The sequence below is a fragment of the Lissotriton vulgaris genome, chromosome 7 (genome assembly GCF_964263255.1).
Source record: "Lissotriton vulgaris chromosome 7, aLisVul1.2, whole genome shotgun sequence".
NCBI classification, from domain to species: domain Eukaryota; kingdom Metazoa; phylum Chordata; class Amphibia; order Caudata; family Salamandridae; genus Lissotriton; species Lissotriton vulgaris.
The window spans coordinates 1,205,677,032-1,205,692,840 of record NC_141695.1 but is presented as its reverse complement, the minus strand read 5'-3'; the positions used below and the strand labels follow the sequence as shown (position 1 = coordinate 1,205,692,840).

Genomic DNA, 15,809 nt, shown 5'->3' with positions numbered 1-15,809 from the left:
TGGCAAGTTACTGGGTACTTCCGGGGTCGCCCTGGGCAGGCCCTCGGCAAGAACTGGATACATGCCTGTAATAAGTGCATTTCTTTGGCGGTCTAATTGTTCTGATCTGACCTGTTCTCCTTCCTCTAGTAACTCTTTTTCTTTGGCTTTTTCGGATTCTTCTCTACTTCTATCTGCTTTTCTGAGTGCTTTTTCTGTTCTTCTATGCGATTCTTTACGCCACAATTCTATGGCATCTTTCTGAGATTGTCTGGCTTTCTTTTTCCATAACGCTTCTTCTACTCTCATGATGCACTCGGCATCCCATGTCCCTGAGACAGGCCATCTAAACTTCTCTTCTAAGTGCTTGGTGTAGTCCACCCACAAATCTAAATACAACACAGCGTCTAGGCCGTGCTTGTGGTACATAAAATATCCTGGAGTGTCCCTAGGCGGAACTGGCACTGCTTCTTCAAGAATCCCTTTCCTAGTTCCTATCTGACGTAATTTTGTAAATAACGGCATTGTGACTTGGACTCGAACACGATAAACACAGTAATGAAAAGCAAACAGTCATTCATACCATGACATAAAACATTACAACATTTCAAATAGATACTGTCTAGTACATAAAACACAATAGCTGGGATCACGTAAGAAAAATGCTAGAAGGCTTGAATACTGAATCACTGAACCATTGAATTACTAGATGCACTGCTAAACAGTACAGACCGGTCCCATAAAGAGACACGTCATACCGCGCTCACCTAAGTAAACACGTACGGACCAGGACTGTGTACCCAGACCTGTCTTGACCGGACACAAACTAATGCACCCGTCTAGATGCGTCCCTAGCAACGGTACTCACCGGGAGCAATACTTGAACTTGAAGGCCTCGGACTGGACTGGACTCTGGTACTGCTACTACGCATGCGCCTCGTCACATCGGAACAGGTGGGTCTCCGGATACCTCGGACACTGCTACTCTCGGCTGGGCTCTGGTCGGGATCCTCCGCACTCGTCACCGCCTCGTCTGGATGTCGACCGCAGTCTCCGTCACCTCCGTAGGCCTGAGGGAGATACAGGAATACCTGCAGATGCGCATGGATGTCCGTCACAGCTGTGGCAGGGGACAAGGCCTGCGACGCATCTCCGGCGTGTGGGGTGGGGGAGGGGTCCCTATTCGGGCGCCAAATTATGTGGTAAATATTTTACCTGATCTATTTTTCCGTATAATTATCATTACAAGACAGCTCATAAAAATGAGAGGCAGAGTCCGTGGTATCTGAGTCTTACGGGGTTTATTAGAAAAAAAACCTCGAGGTTGGAGATCATGTTCCTTCACCGCTAGGGTTCGGGAAGGGATAGTCAACGTTTTATTAACATTACACATTATATATAGTGAAATAACATCATTAAATTCAATACAGTAGGCGTAACAGGTGAAAAAGAGCGAGATAAGAACACATGTGCGTAATAGGAGGCGTGAAATAGGCGTACACGATGGCGTGCACTGTACATGTCAGAGGAACGTCACAAGAATCGTCACATGTGGGTGGGTGCAAAGAGAAAGGTGCAGGATCAGCAGAAAGTGCGGATGCGCGCGCAGCTAGCATGACGTGACATAGATGTGGTAACTGGGGAGAACTTTAACACTAGTAGAGGAGACAGAAGTCTGGGATGTCAGAACGACCTGGACCTATAACATATCTGGTATCTTATGTTTAAAGGATGTATTATCTGGAGTAGAAGGTCTCTCGGGCAGAGGCTATTCTATACTGAATGCTAGTGCGTGCATATGTGAAAACGTGTCTACGTGCAGGGGGCCATGGGCCTACTATGGCAACGGGAACTGTAAATTACTTGCATGGAGACAGGAAGGCTTGCTCTTTGCTCTGCAGCCGGGGAGATGTTTACCTAAATCACTAGACAGGAATGTATTTTCGAGGAGGCTGAACAGATAACTTGAAGGCAAAATACTGTTTTGTCAGGCAGGCCAGGTTGAGCCAGGCACCGCTTCGCTTGGCAGGAAGTAAGGCAGAGGTCAGGGATACGTGTCCATGCTGCAGCTTTCAGAGGCAGGAGGCAGAAAGGGCTCGGAGACAGAAATCAGGGCCTAGCTCGGCAGAGCCAGGAAAAACGTAAAAGTGTACCATGTAAAGACGTTGGCATGGTATGGTTAGGAACTGAATTATCGATCCATTCATGGTGGATCTGAAAGAGGACATGTTAACGTTGGACGCAAATGTATTTGCGACTTCATATTCGGTCATGGAGGGAAATTACATGTACTTGAAGCACGCACATGGAGACGTTGGGGTACACGTTAGGGGACATACTTGACCATAAAAATTTCAATTACCTCAAGGGTCTATTCCAGCTCTGTCGTCTTCTCTCCTCGCTCGGCCAGGTCGCTTCCAGCAGCCTCGGTCAGGTCACCTCTCTGCTGTCTGGGTCTGCCAGTACGGTCTCTTCTTTGGCTTCCCACTCTGCACCACCCCTCCAACCAGTCCCACGTTTCCTCTGGTGAGGTGAAGAACCACGTTTTTCCATCCGATTCAACTCTCCGCTTCGCCGGGAATAGCATTGCATACTTTATTTCATGATCTCAAAGCTCTTTTTGTCCCCGCCTGAAAACTTCGACGTTGGGCCTGAACCTTGGCCGTAAAGTCTGGAAAGAAAGCAACCTCAGAAGGTATATCTGTGGGCAAACCCTTAGGTTTGGTCATGAAGCCCTCACACACCAACCTAGTTGGTGTCATGCTTCATCATCGGGCCCACCACAGTGACACCGAATGTGTCCCGGGTGTGCTGCGACTCCAGATTACTGAGGAGCTGGTATTCTTACTGAGTGTGCAGTGTTGGTGAGAATGAAGGTGAAAGGTTTTTAAAAGCTATACAGGTGGTCCCAGTTCCCGAGGGTAAGAGGTAAATTTAATACCTGGGCCCCTGTTAGCAAGATAAAAAGGCTGTGGACGATGTGGAGTATATTAGGGGCTCCTACGTCCTTGTGGTCTACATGTTTCAGCCAGGCCTTTTGATTAAAACTGGCTTTCCTCAGGACCAAATGAGTATGTGTGGGTGAAAATAAACTATATTAAGTGAAAGTGTGTGGTAAAAAAGTGTTGCACTCGCTAAGGTGCCGTACGTGTAAGAGGGGGATTCCCTCTGCTTTACTGTACATAAAACACAAAGACAGTACAGACATACAAAAAGAGTCATTGAGAATGGTATTAACCAAAACACAACAAATAGCCGGCTTCTGGTGTGCGTGAGCGACCTAGAGCGGCAAGTAACAACGCCATGAGTGTGCCATGGCTAAGGTGAACTATGGCGGTTAAATATTAAACGCAGTGGCAGTGGTGGGCTACACAGCGAAACAGGCATAGCGTGAGGTACAGGTAAGTATGGTACATAATTCCTCACACTTGCTACTTGCTGTTAAAGCCTCATGGGTCACTTGGCAGGGAGGGAAAGAAGATCCTAAATGTTTGTAGAGGATTACAGTTAGGATAGTGCCTGTGGAGAGAAATTGTTGCTTACCCAGAGCGTTGTGCAGAGATCAAGCTTACTCACGGTATTTCCGATCAGCGGTTCCTGCGACCTATCGTCCTGCTCCAGTGTCCCGAATGAGCTTTGCCAGAGTCAGGTATGGGCTTAAATAGCCGGTTTGATTGTTATCACCTGGAGAGGGGAGAGGGCGCGGTCGCGTTTCCTTTTTAGAGCGCGGGCGCTGGGAGCTAGCGGTCTGCGTGTTGCGCATGCGCGATGTGAGGTTTCCAGCGCATGCGTGGTAGAGGTGTGTGCGAGCGCTATCCATTCGCGCATGCGCCATGGTACCAGGACTAGGTTAGCATAGGTAGTGGCATGTGCGCGCGAGTGCGTGCGCAACGGGAGCAAAAAGGGAAAGAAACCCGTGTGGGTCTTTTAAAGTTTAAAAAGCAACAACAGCGATTGCAAGGTATATAGGCAAAGAAGGCAATTACAGAGTAGGGACAGACCACGAGTCTGAGCGCAGACAGGGATACTGACCAATACTTTACATAGGAGTGTTTATCTCGCCAGAGCATTCCACGGGATGGAATCATTGAGCCCCTCTATATGGGTAGAAAGGCGGTAAATCCAGCGTTGCTCTTTGGTGAGCAGAGTCTTCTCATCACAAGCTGAAAGTGCGAATTGTTCGATGACCGTCCAGGTGAAATCATTCGGGGTGTGATTTTGCACGATGAAGTGCTGGGTCAGTTTGCTGATGTTTTTACCACAGCGCATGGTGCTCCTGTGTTCAGTCATCCTGGTTCTAACCTTCCTGGTCGTCATGCCTATGTATCTCAAGCCACAGCGACAGGTGATTAGGTATACTAGGTTAGATGAATTACAGTTCGTGAATTGTCGTTGTGTCCAGGTTTTTCCATCTTCCAACGACAATGTTTTGGAAGGGGTAGTCAGGTGGCAGACGCTACAGTTGTAACATGGTTGGTGGCCTGTTAGTTCTGGTAGGCCCCAAGTGTTTAAAATTGTATGGCCGGTTTGCTGTGTTTTTCTGGGTCTCGTGGTTACCAGCTGATCCTTCAGATTTTGTGCTCTTTTGTATGCAAAGCGGGGGAGGTCCCAGTTCCTCGCGCCTGAATTGATGATCTTCCAATTTTTGCGAATTATGCTGGAGACCTGATTGGAGGCGGTGTTATAGGTGGTGACACACGTCATGATGGGTGTTTCTGGTGGTCTGACCACGGTCTCAAGAAGGGCCTCCCTGTTTTGGTTGCGTGCTCGTTTACAGGATTTTGTGATGATTCTGGATGGGTAGCCACGGTCTCCCAACTTGTGGACCAAGGCTTTTGACTGGTGTTTGAAGTCATGGAGGTTGCTGCAGTTCCGGCGAATGCGCAGGAACTGTCCAAATGGCAGGTTCTCTCTCAAAGGTCTGGGGTGGAAACTGTCAAAACGCAACAACGAGTTCCTGGAAGTCGGTTTGTAATGAGTCGTTGTGGTCAGACCCCCCTGATCAGCTTTTATGTTGAGGTCCAGAAACGCCAGTTCAGTAGAATTCGCACTTTCAGCTTGTGATGAGAAGACTCTGCTCACCAAAGAGCAACGCTGGATTTACCGCCTTTCTACCCATATAGAGGGGCTCAATGATTCCATCCCGTGGAATGCTCTGGCGAGATAAACACTCCTATGTAAAGTATTGGTCAGTATCCCTGTCTGCGCTCAGACTCGTGGTCTGTCCCTACTCTGTAATTGCCTTCTTTGCCTATATACCTTGCAATCGCTGTTGTTGCTTTTTAAACTTTAAAAGACCCACACGGGTTTCTTTCCCTTTTTGCTCCCGTTGCGCACGCACTCGCGCGCACATGCCACTACCTATGCTAACCTAGTCCTGGTACCATGGCGCATGCGCGAATGGATAGCGCTCGCACACACCTCTACCACGCATGCGCTGGAAACCTCACATCGCGCATGCGCAACACGCAGACCGCTAGCTCCCAGCGCCCGCGCTCTAAAAAGGAAACGCGACCGCGCCCTCTCCCCTCTCCAGGTGATAACAATCAAACCGGCTATTTAAGCCCATACCTGACTCTGGCAAAGCTCATTCGGGACACTGGAGCAGGACGATAGGTCGCAGGAACCGCTGATCGGAAATACCGTGAGTAAGCTTGATCTCTGCACAACGCTCTGGGTAAGCAACAATTTCTCTCCACAGGCACTATCCTAACTGTAATCCTCTACAAACATTTAGGATCTTCTTTCCCTCCCTGCCAAGTGACCCATGAGGCTTTAACAGCAAGTAGCAAGTGTGAGGAATTATGTACCATACTTACCTGTACCTCACGCTATGCCTGTTTCGCTGTGTAGCCCACCACTGCCACTGCGTTTAATATTTAACCGCCATAGTTCACCTTAGCCATGGCACACTCATGGCGTTGTTACTTGCCGCTCTAGGTCGCTCACGCACACCAGAAGCCGGCTATTTGTTGTGTTTTGGTTAATACCATTCTCAATGACTCTTTTTGTATGTCTGTACTGTCTTTGTGTTTTATGTACAGTAAAGCAGAGGGAATCCCCCTCTTACACGTACGGCACCTTAGCGAGTGCAACACTTTTTTACCACACACTTTCACTTAATATAGTTTATTTTCACCCACACATACTCATTTGGTCCTGAGGAAAGCCAGTTTTAATCAAAAGGCCTGGCTGAAACATGTAGACCACAAGGACGTAGGAGCCCCTAATATACTCCACATCGTCCACAGCCTTTTTATCTTGCTAACAGGGGCCCAGGTATTAAATTTACCTCTTACCCTCGGGAACTGGGACCACCTGTATAGCTTTTAAAAACCTTTCACCTTCATTCTCACCAACACTGCACACTCAGTAAGAATACCAGCTCCTCAGTAATCTGGAGTCGCAGCACACCCGGGACACATTCGGTGTCACTGTGGTGGGCCCGATGATGAAGCATGACACCAACTAGGTTGGTGTGTGAGGGCTTCATGACCAAACCTAAGGGTTTGCCCACAGATATACCTTCTGAGTTTCCTCTAACACAACATAGCTAGTCCTATATTGATATCTCTACATATAACCAGGGGACCCGGACTGGCTTACCTAGTCCTCTCTCTCCCTTTTGATTTGCTGATAATTGGCAGCGCGCAGCTGCGAGAGACACCTGACTGATACAAGATGGCACAAAACACAGGCCTAACATTCACCGAGGATGACGTCACTGAAATCCTCGATGACCCCACACTCTTGGCAGATTTTAACACAGCAACAACAATAGCGCAGACTACAGATTGGGACACTCTCACTGAGAAAAAGCGAAACAGGATACGCACTATTTTGCATGGCGTTATCCTCGCACAATACCTGAGGACCAACACAGCGCCTAAAGGCTTACTGGTCACCAACGCTCCCAGAATATTCCTTGATGATGTCACCTTCAGGAAAGACTGGGCTCAGATAGCCTGGCACTGCACCAGGGACTGGCTCATCTTGATAATAAAAACTGCCAAACGCCTTTCAGACGCAGTTATAATAGAGATCCAAGCAACTGAGACCCACTTCAAAACCACTCTGACAGGATACAAAAAGAAATTGGAAGATCAAAATCGGGAGATGAACGATTACAAAGAATACCTAACCCAAACCAAGATAAAGAAATTCGAGAAGGATCTAAAAAACTTCAGCTATCTAAAAACTTATCCCTATGCTGACGACACGTATACTGCACCCACAAGAGGCCAGAACACGGACAGCTCAGGAGATACTAGTTCCATTTCCAGCGGCTCCAGCAATGGATCCCACAAAGCCAGAGGGAGAGGCCGTGGAGGGAAACAACAAGCACAACCATGGCAAGGCCCCCCGCAATTCCAGAACTTCGGCCCTCCTCCATTTGGCCCAATGCCTCCTTATTATGGATATCCACCTTTATATCCGCCTGGCCAGGTACCATACTACCAGAACAACCCAAATCAACGATATCCTTTTTTAGGCCAAGGCCGCAGACCCCGTGGCAAGAGAAGGAATCCACCACAGCAAGTACAGTGGGCGCCTCAACCAGCACAGTGGTCCACAGAAGAGGATCCGGTCAGTGCCAACACGAGGAACAAAGCCAAAGAGCAAGCGGGCCCCAGCAAATAGCTGAACCAACCAATACCGGCACCCTGGTATTCAACCTCTCCGACGTACCCCTCACCAATGAAGAAACCAATGTCCTGAACAAAGGACTGTCATTTGTCCCGACCATCAGACTAGATACTTTCAAACTCCATGTCGAACTGGCCGAGTTTTTTAGAAAACTAAAGCTAAAAGCGTTTTTCGAAAACAAGGAGAAACCTCTTGACTCAGAAACCACTAATGAAACTGGGTTGAAACTCAAATCCAACTTCACTCCACCACCTGCCACCGTGCCAGTGGAGATCAGTACCTTCGAGTTGGCAGTATACTCAGAAGTCGAGAAATTGCAACCCCAAAACCATTTCAACAATCTGTCTTTTCAAGATAGGGAGATCATCAAAAAACTCCAAAATGACCCTACCCGCATAATCAAACCAGCAGATAAAGGTGGAGGGATAGTCATCATGAACAAAATCGACTACGACACCGAATGCCGCAGACTATTAAGCGACACTCGTAACTATAGAAAATTACTGAGAGACCCATCCAAAGATCTACAAAAAAAGATCACAGAACTAGTACAGGAGGCTTCTGACGCAGAATACATCTCAAAGCAAGAAGCTGAGTATCTCAACACACGTGATGCAAAAGTACCCTACTTTTACATCATGCCCAAGGTGCATAAAGGGGTCACCCCACCACCGGGCAGACCCATAGTGTCAGGGATAAAGTCCCTCCTAGAACCGTTATCACGGTTCTGCGATCACTACCTCAACCCATTGGTTCAGAAAACTCCATCCTACGTCAAAGACACGAAGCACCTCCTTAACATCATCAAGGATGTCAGTTTCGATAGAGACAAACACCTCCTGGTGGGATTGGACGTGGAGAGCCTATATACGAGCCTCCCTCAGGATGCCACACTGAAGGTACTCCATGATGTCTTGATGGAGATTGACTGGCAACATCGTACACCCCGTCACTTCATCTTGGATTGCGCCACGCTGGCATTAAAAGAGAACTATTTCCAATACGAAGATACATTCTTCTTACAAACGAATGGTACCTCGATGGGCAGTGTCTTTGCGCCGAGCGTGGCGGGGCTATATGTCCACCACTTTGAGCAGACAAATATCGAAGCCCCCACGAACCCCTACTCAGCAAATATAACAATTTGGCGTCGATATATTGACGATATCCTCATTGTCTGGGAAGGCAATGAGGAGACATTGAAAGATTTTCTCACCTGGATCAATAGCCTTGATCCCTTTCTAAAGTTCACCTGCACTAGCAGTTCTACTGAACTGGCGTTTCTGGACCTCAACATAAAAGCTGATCAGGGGGGTCTGACCACAACGACTCATTACAAACCGACTTCCAGGAACTCGTTGTTGCGTTTTGACAGTTTCCACCCCAGACCTTTGAGAGAGAACCTGCCATTTGGACAGTTCCTGCGCATTCGCCGGAACTGCAGCAACCTCCATGACTTCAAACACCAGTCAAAAGCCTTGGTCCACAAGTTGGGAGACCGTGGCTACCCATCCAGAATCATCACAAAATCCTGTAAACGAGCACGCAACCAAAACAGGGAGGCCCTTCTTGAGACCGTGGTCAGACCACCAGAAACACCCATCATGACGTGTGTCACCACCTATAACACCGCCTCCAATCAGGTCTCCAGCATAATTCGCAAAAATTGGAAGATCATCAATTCAGGCGCGAGGAACTGGGACCTCCCCCGCTTTGCATACAAAAGAGCACAAAATCTGAAGGATCAGCTGGTAACCACGAGACCCAGAAAAACACAGCAAACCGGCCATACAATTTTAAACACTTGGGGCCTACCAGAACTAACAGGCCACCAACCATGTTACAACTGTAGCGTCTGCCACCTGACTACCCCTTCCAAAACATTGTCGTTGGAAGATGGAAAAACCTGGACACAACGACAATTCACGAACTGTAATTCATCTAACCTAGTATACCTAATCACCTGTCGCTGTGGCTTGAGATACATAGGCATGACGACCAGGAAGGTTAGAACCAGGATGACTGAACACAGGAGCACCATGCGCTGTGGTAAAAACATCAGCAAACTGACCCAGCACTTCATCGTGCAAAATCACACCCCGAATGATTTCACCTGGACGGTCATCGAACAATTCGCACTTTCAGCTTGTGATGAGAAGACTCTGCTCACCAAAGAGCAACGCTGGATTTACCGCCTTTCTACCCATATAGAGGGGCTCAATGATTCCATCCCGTGGAATGCTCTGGCGAGATAAACACTCCTATGTAAAGTATTGGTCAGTATCCCTGTCTGCGCTCAGACTCGTGGTCTGTCCCTACTCTGTAATTGCCTTCTTTGCCTATATACCTTGCAATCGCTGTTGTTGCTTTTTAAACTTTAAAAGACCCACACGGGTTTCTTTCCCTTTTTGCTCCCGTTGCGCACGCACTCGCGCGCACATGCCACTACCTATGCTAACCTAGTCCTGGTACCATGGCGCATGCGCGAATGGATAGCGCTCGCACACACCTCTACCACGCATGCGCTGGAAACCTCACATCGCGCATGCGCAACACGCAGACCGCTAGCTCCCAGCGCCCGCGCTCTAAAAAGGAAACGCGACCGCGCCCTCTCCCCTCTCCAGGTGATAACAATCAAACCGGCTATTTAAGCCCATACCTGACTCTGGCAAAGCTCATTCGGGACACTGGAGCAGGACGATAGGTCGCAGGAACCGCTGATCGGAAATACCGTGAGTAAGCTTGATCTCTGCACAACGCTCTGGGTAAGCAACAATTTCTCTCCACAGGCACTATCCTAACTGTAATCCTCTACAAACATTTAGGATCTTCTTTCCCTCCCTGCCAAGTGACCCATGAGGCTTTAACAGCAAGTAGCAAGTGTGAGGAATTATGTACCATACTTACCTGTACCTCACGCTATGCCTGTTTCGCTGTGTAGCCCACCACTGCCACTGCGTTTAATATTTAACCGCCATAGTTCACCTTAGCCATGGCACACTCATGGCGTTGTTACTTGCCGCTCTAGGTCGCTCACGCACACCAGAAGCCGGCTATTTGTTGTGTTTTGGTTAATACCATTCTCAATGACTCTTTTTGTATGTCTGTACTGTCTTTGTGTTTTATGTACAGTAAAGCAGAGGGAATCCCCCTCTTACACGTACGGCACCTTAGCGAGTGCAACACTTTTTTACCACACACTTTCACTTAATATAGTTTATTTTCACCCACACATACTCATTTGGTCCTGAGGAAAGCCAGTTTTAATCAAAAGGCCTGGCTGAAACATGTAGACCACAAGGACGTAGGAGCCCCTAATATACTCCACATCGTCCACAGCCTTTTTATCTTGCTAACAGGGGCCCAGGTATTAAATTTACCTCTTACCCTCGGGAACTGGGACCACCTGTATAGCTTTTAAAAACCTTTCACCTTCATTCTCACCAACACTGCACACTCAGTAAGAATACCAGCTCCTCAGTAATCTGGAGTCGCAGCACACCCGGGACACATTCGGTGTCACTGTGGTGGGCCCGATGATGAAGCATGACACCAACTAGGTTGGTGTGTGAGGGCTTCATGACCAAACCTAAGGGTTTGCCCACAGATATACCTTCTGAGTTTCCTCTAACACAACATAGCTAGTCCTATATTGATATCTCTACATATAACCAGGGGACCCGGACTGGCTTACCTAGTCCTCTCTCTCCCTTTTGATTTGCTAAGAAAGCAACCTCGCCATTGTCGACCTTCAGCGGGGGACTGGACCTCGCCGTCTAGAGTATAATGTCTCTGTCTCAACAGTTAAAGACCCGGGCTATGAGGGGTTGTGGGAGCTCCAGGTTTTGGCCTTCAGCCCGGCACTCTGTGTGCCCTCTCAATTGAGAAGTATTTGGACAGAGTCTGAGGTTGTAGATGTATGGTTATAAGTTCCTCGACGTACAGGTCTACCGCTGGCCCCTCTCCTCTTTCCAGAACCCCCAAGATACGTATATTATTGCGTCATGCGCAGCCTTCGTATTCATCAAGTTGTTGTGCCATTCGCTCCTGTTTTTTCTGCAAGTCAGCCACTTGTGTTTGGAGCTGGGAGGTATCAGATTGCAGTGCAGTAGTAACACTTTTGAGGTCCTTAACTCTCTCATCCATCCTGCAAAAATCCGCCCTGATGAAGGAGACCTCCACTGTAACCGAGTCCAGTGAGGCTCTCACCCCATTAATAGCCGCCATGACATCATGTAGTGTAGGTTCCGACCCCTGTTTATGGCCAGTCGGCGTCTCCTCTGTATCCATTTAGTGTGATTCGCTGTTTTCTCCCGCCATATTCCAAGCAAACTTGGCCAGTTTGTTTTGTGTGTTGGCCTTATGTCCCCTACCAGATGTCATGTGTGCAATACGACATCTCAGGGGTCAGCAGGAGATCCGGTACAGCACCGGGTAATGCCCACTGCCTGCCTAGCGGGTATAGTAATCTCACAGTCGGGCTGTCGGGTTTCCCTCAGGGCCGCCTTTCTGCTGTTTCCTGTATGTGTCCCTTATCTCGCTGTAAGATGCTCTTATTGGTATCCTCTCTTCGCACCCCGATGGTCCTAGGGACCGCGCTTTATCCACCCTCGCCTGTCACCTCCGTAACGTATTGGGCGGCTTGCCTCTTTCACTGCACTCACCCCTTCAGGAGCGGCTATCTTCTACTCTTGTACAAGCAATTCAGACAATGTGTAGGAGGTAGGTAGCGCCTCCGATGAGGAACAGTGGCATTTTTGATCCTCATGAACCTTTCATAATAAAACACAACAGAATTGACTAGAAGAGTCTCCAATCTTGCATATAACTTATCTAATAGTGCCTCAAAGTCATCATCACTTATGTTCCATACCCACTTCTGTACCCCGTTTCTTCCTACTTGCATGTTTGAAATAGGACCCTCAAACCTCCATGCCTTCTTAGGCAGGAGGAGGGAGAAGCAAAAGAGACCCCACTACTAGATTGATGTAACACTGCCTTTGTCATACAAATTCTGCTGGCTGAAATGAAACTGAACAAGGTTTTATTGTTAGGCAAGGTTTGAAAAGCAAGCTCACCCTTTGATGCTGTGCTGCTCATGTCATTAGCTGGTGTCTGTGTGGCCAAGTCCAACTCTTCCTCAACAGATAACAACTCCTCAGTCATGGCTCTGACCACCAGAGACAAATAGGACATAATGTCACATCTTTTTCGCAGGCACTTCGAGTTACTGGGGACAGTGGGGGGCTTTTGCTTACCCAGGACTATAGAAAGTCTGAGCTGGCCCAAGAGATGTGGCCCGGGCCAGTCTCAGCTGGCTGCAGAGGGACCTGCTGCTGAAGGTACTCATCAATGTGATGAGGCCGCCCACACCCCTCCTGGACACAAGAGCTTCCTTCTGGCTAATGTAGTCCTGGCCCTAGCAGGGCCCCACAAGAATCTGGTTTTGACCCGCACTGCGAGCTGCTGAAGGCGCTTACCCGCACAATGAGGTTCCCCACCCACCGCTCCGGTGCAAAAGGACTTCTGCGCATTGTAGACCTGGTCCTAGCAGGACCCCACAAGGAGATGGTGTCGTTCTGCGCTGCAGGCGCTTATCAATGCGATGTATCAAGAGAATACATATGTGAACAGGTGAGCACCACATCCACAATTAAATTGAACTAAAGAACACACTAAAGAGCAAACATTTGCATTCTGTCTCTAGAAGTGGTGACATTTGCTGAATCTAGGATCAGGAGTAACAACCAAGTAGGTGCATTTACTAAAGTGCTCAAATACATTTCTGTTGTTTGACAAATTGAAACTCCCAACACATTGATTAATCTTCATTAACTTAGTTTTACAGTGACTCATGATTAGGGCTCCCGGTTTTCCGTTTTTACGGATATTTACATATAAATACAGACGGAAATCGATATTTCCTTTGTCTGTATTTATATTTAGAAACGGCAAAACACTGGCAAATGTTGCCTCGCTGCCATTGCATGCTGTTTCCTTTGCACGCCCCTGGAAATTCATTTTAATCCCTTGCAATCAAGATCTGTTAGCGCCCTCATGTGGACCTATAGGCACAGGGTCTTTCAGGGACGGCCGTTCCCCTGAGCCAATATCCTCGTCAGAAATTGTATTTCTACTTTCCCTGCCCGGTTTGACATGCCTTTCTGCCACCATCAGCTTTTGTACCTGCACCGGCCCTTCTCTTGACGTTCGGCATATCCAGGGCTCGCCCCTCAAGCCCTGCACCAGCACTCCGCCGTTTCTACTGGCAAGGTTAAGTGGATTTCATCTGCCCCACCTCCCCCATATGCCCCGGCAGCAGCAGAGGATCGTGATCTCCATCGTCATGTGGGTGAGGGGGAGGTGGGGGTTGGCGTTAATTTTCTTAATTACTGTGTGTGAATACCACAGGGTGCCTTGTGTCCCATAGTATCAGGTCTTGACTAACCTCGCGCCACAGAAGCCAGACTGGTGAGTTTGTTCCTTTTATGCCCCGTGTTTTGCAATGATTTGTTGAAGTTTGATAAGTTAACATACGTTGCCAAACTGGTTGGACATTTTCAGACAACTGCAAAACTAATCAGCAGCTCTGAATCTCGCACCGTAAAATTTAGCAAAACCACATAACTAAAGCCCTAGTGAAAACAAACAAAAAAGGAAAACTTCAAGCAACTTTCAGACATTTGTAGTGTGCATCACGTGTGGAACCTCTGCTGAAGGCTTGTTTGAATGTACGTTTTTGAAACCCCAAATGTGTCCTATAGTATCCTTAAGGCTCGGAGCCTGCAGTGTCGCAAGAACAGAAAAGCTTAATAGTTTATAGCGGGGGTTGAGGGAAAGGGCCTGCTGTCGCACCATTCCATGATTGATTGCCCACTTAGCATGAGGTTAACGAACGGGGGGGGGGGGGGATAAGCGGGATAGGGGGTCGGACCAACTCGAGAGCCAGGAAGTCCTGTAACTATTCCTTTCACCCCAGTTTGTGGATCTAGGCCCTCCAGCTATTGGAATGCAGGCAAAACACTTCCTCTGTATGGGGAACCTTTCCCTACATCTTGTGCAGAGGTATGCAAACTGGGTCCCACTTTTTCCTTGTATTAATACCATAAGCCATACTCGAGGATGAACATCAAAAGACTTCTGCTCCAGCATTCGCAGGATCAAATTTTAAATGTTTGCATTAACCATACATCTATTTTTCTCACATTACTGTGGACTTGATGTTACTGCTGCATTTGAGCGCAGCCTAATGTTGTCAAGAGTTCCCTTTATTTGTGACCAGCCATTATTTTACACTGCCATTCCTTGACCCAATGCGCCCTCCTTGCTGAACTGTGGCCTAATGGCACTCTAGTACGCCTTGAGACAGAACAGTGTATAGTTGAACACTACTTTCTACAGCATTTCACCACTAAACATTTATGAATAAAGACTGCATCAAGTTAGGTTTTGTTTTTCATAGGGTGGTGTGCTGCAGGACTTTTAAGTGAACATGAGCCGGGTGCCTATCAAAATTGTCTAATAGCATTATTCTTCACCTGCAAATAATGCTGCATCTTTCTACGCTCTTGCATCCTCAAGCTGCACGCTATCTCAAGAAGTATTTCATATTTCTAAATTCGAACATGAACACTGATAGGTCTTATCGTTTCCTTTCCTTTTTTCTTCCAAATAGCTCTCTCCTTCCCTTTCATCTTCTGTATGCCTCCCCTCTCTCAACACTATCTTTGGAGCCACTTGCATGTCTGCCTTAATCTTTATTAATGCATTTTAGCAAACTGCCCGCAACCCATTTTAAACATCACAAACTCTTTCATTGAAAGTTATGCCCCTGCATAAGACGTGTGTATACACTATGCTATGCTCTATTATTTCATGTTACTGTGTTACACTGTCTTTTATTGAACGGGTTTTCAGTGGTCTTCATTTCATTAACAAACCAGAAAGAGCCTCAATGTCTGCAAAGTCTCTTGAAATGCATGTGTGCTTGCACTACAATGGCAACGTTTTCAGGTGAATGTATTGTGTTGACCAATAACAACCGGGCGCTGGTGTGCATTGTCAATTTCAATAAATGCAGAAAAATACTAGCTGCAGCGGCGTCTTTTGCGTGTGGCAAAAATAAATGTGGATAAATACAGAAAAAATGCCCAAAAAATAAATATGGATAAATACAGACGGAA

General features: G+C 47.6%; 1 protein-coding gene across 1 annotated transcript in view; it reads right to left on the bottom strand.

The window, feature by feature from the left end:
• THOC6 (THO complex subunit 6) overlaps positions 1-15,809 on the bottom strand; it is a 152,364-nt gene that overhangs the window by 124,241 nt on the left and 12,314 nt on the right. The window lies entirely within an intron of this gene.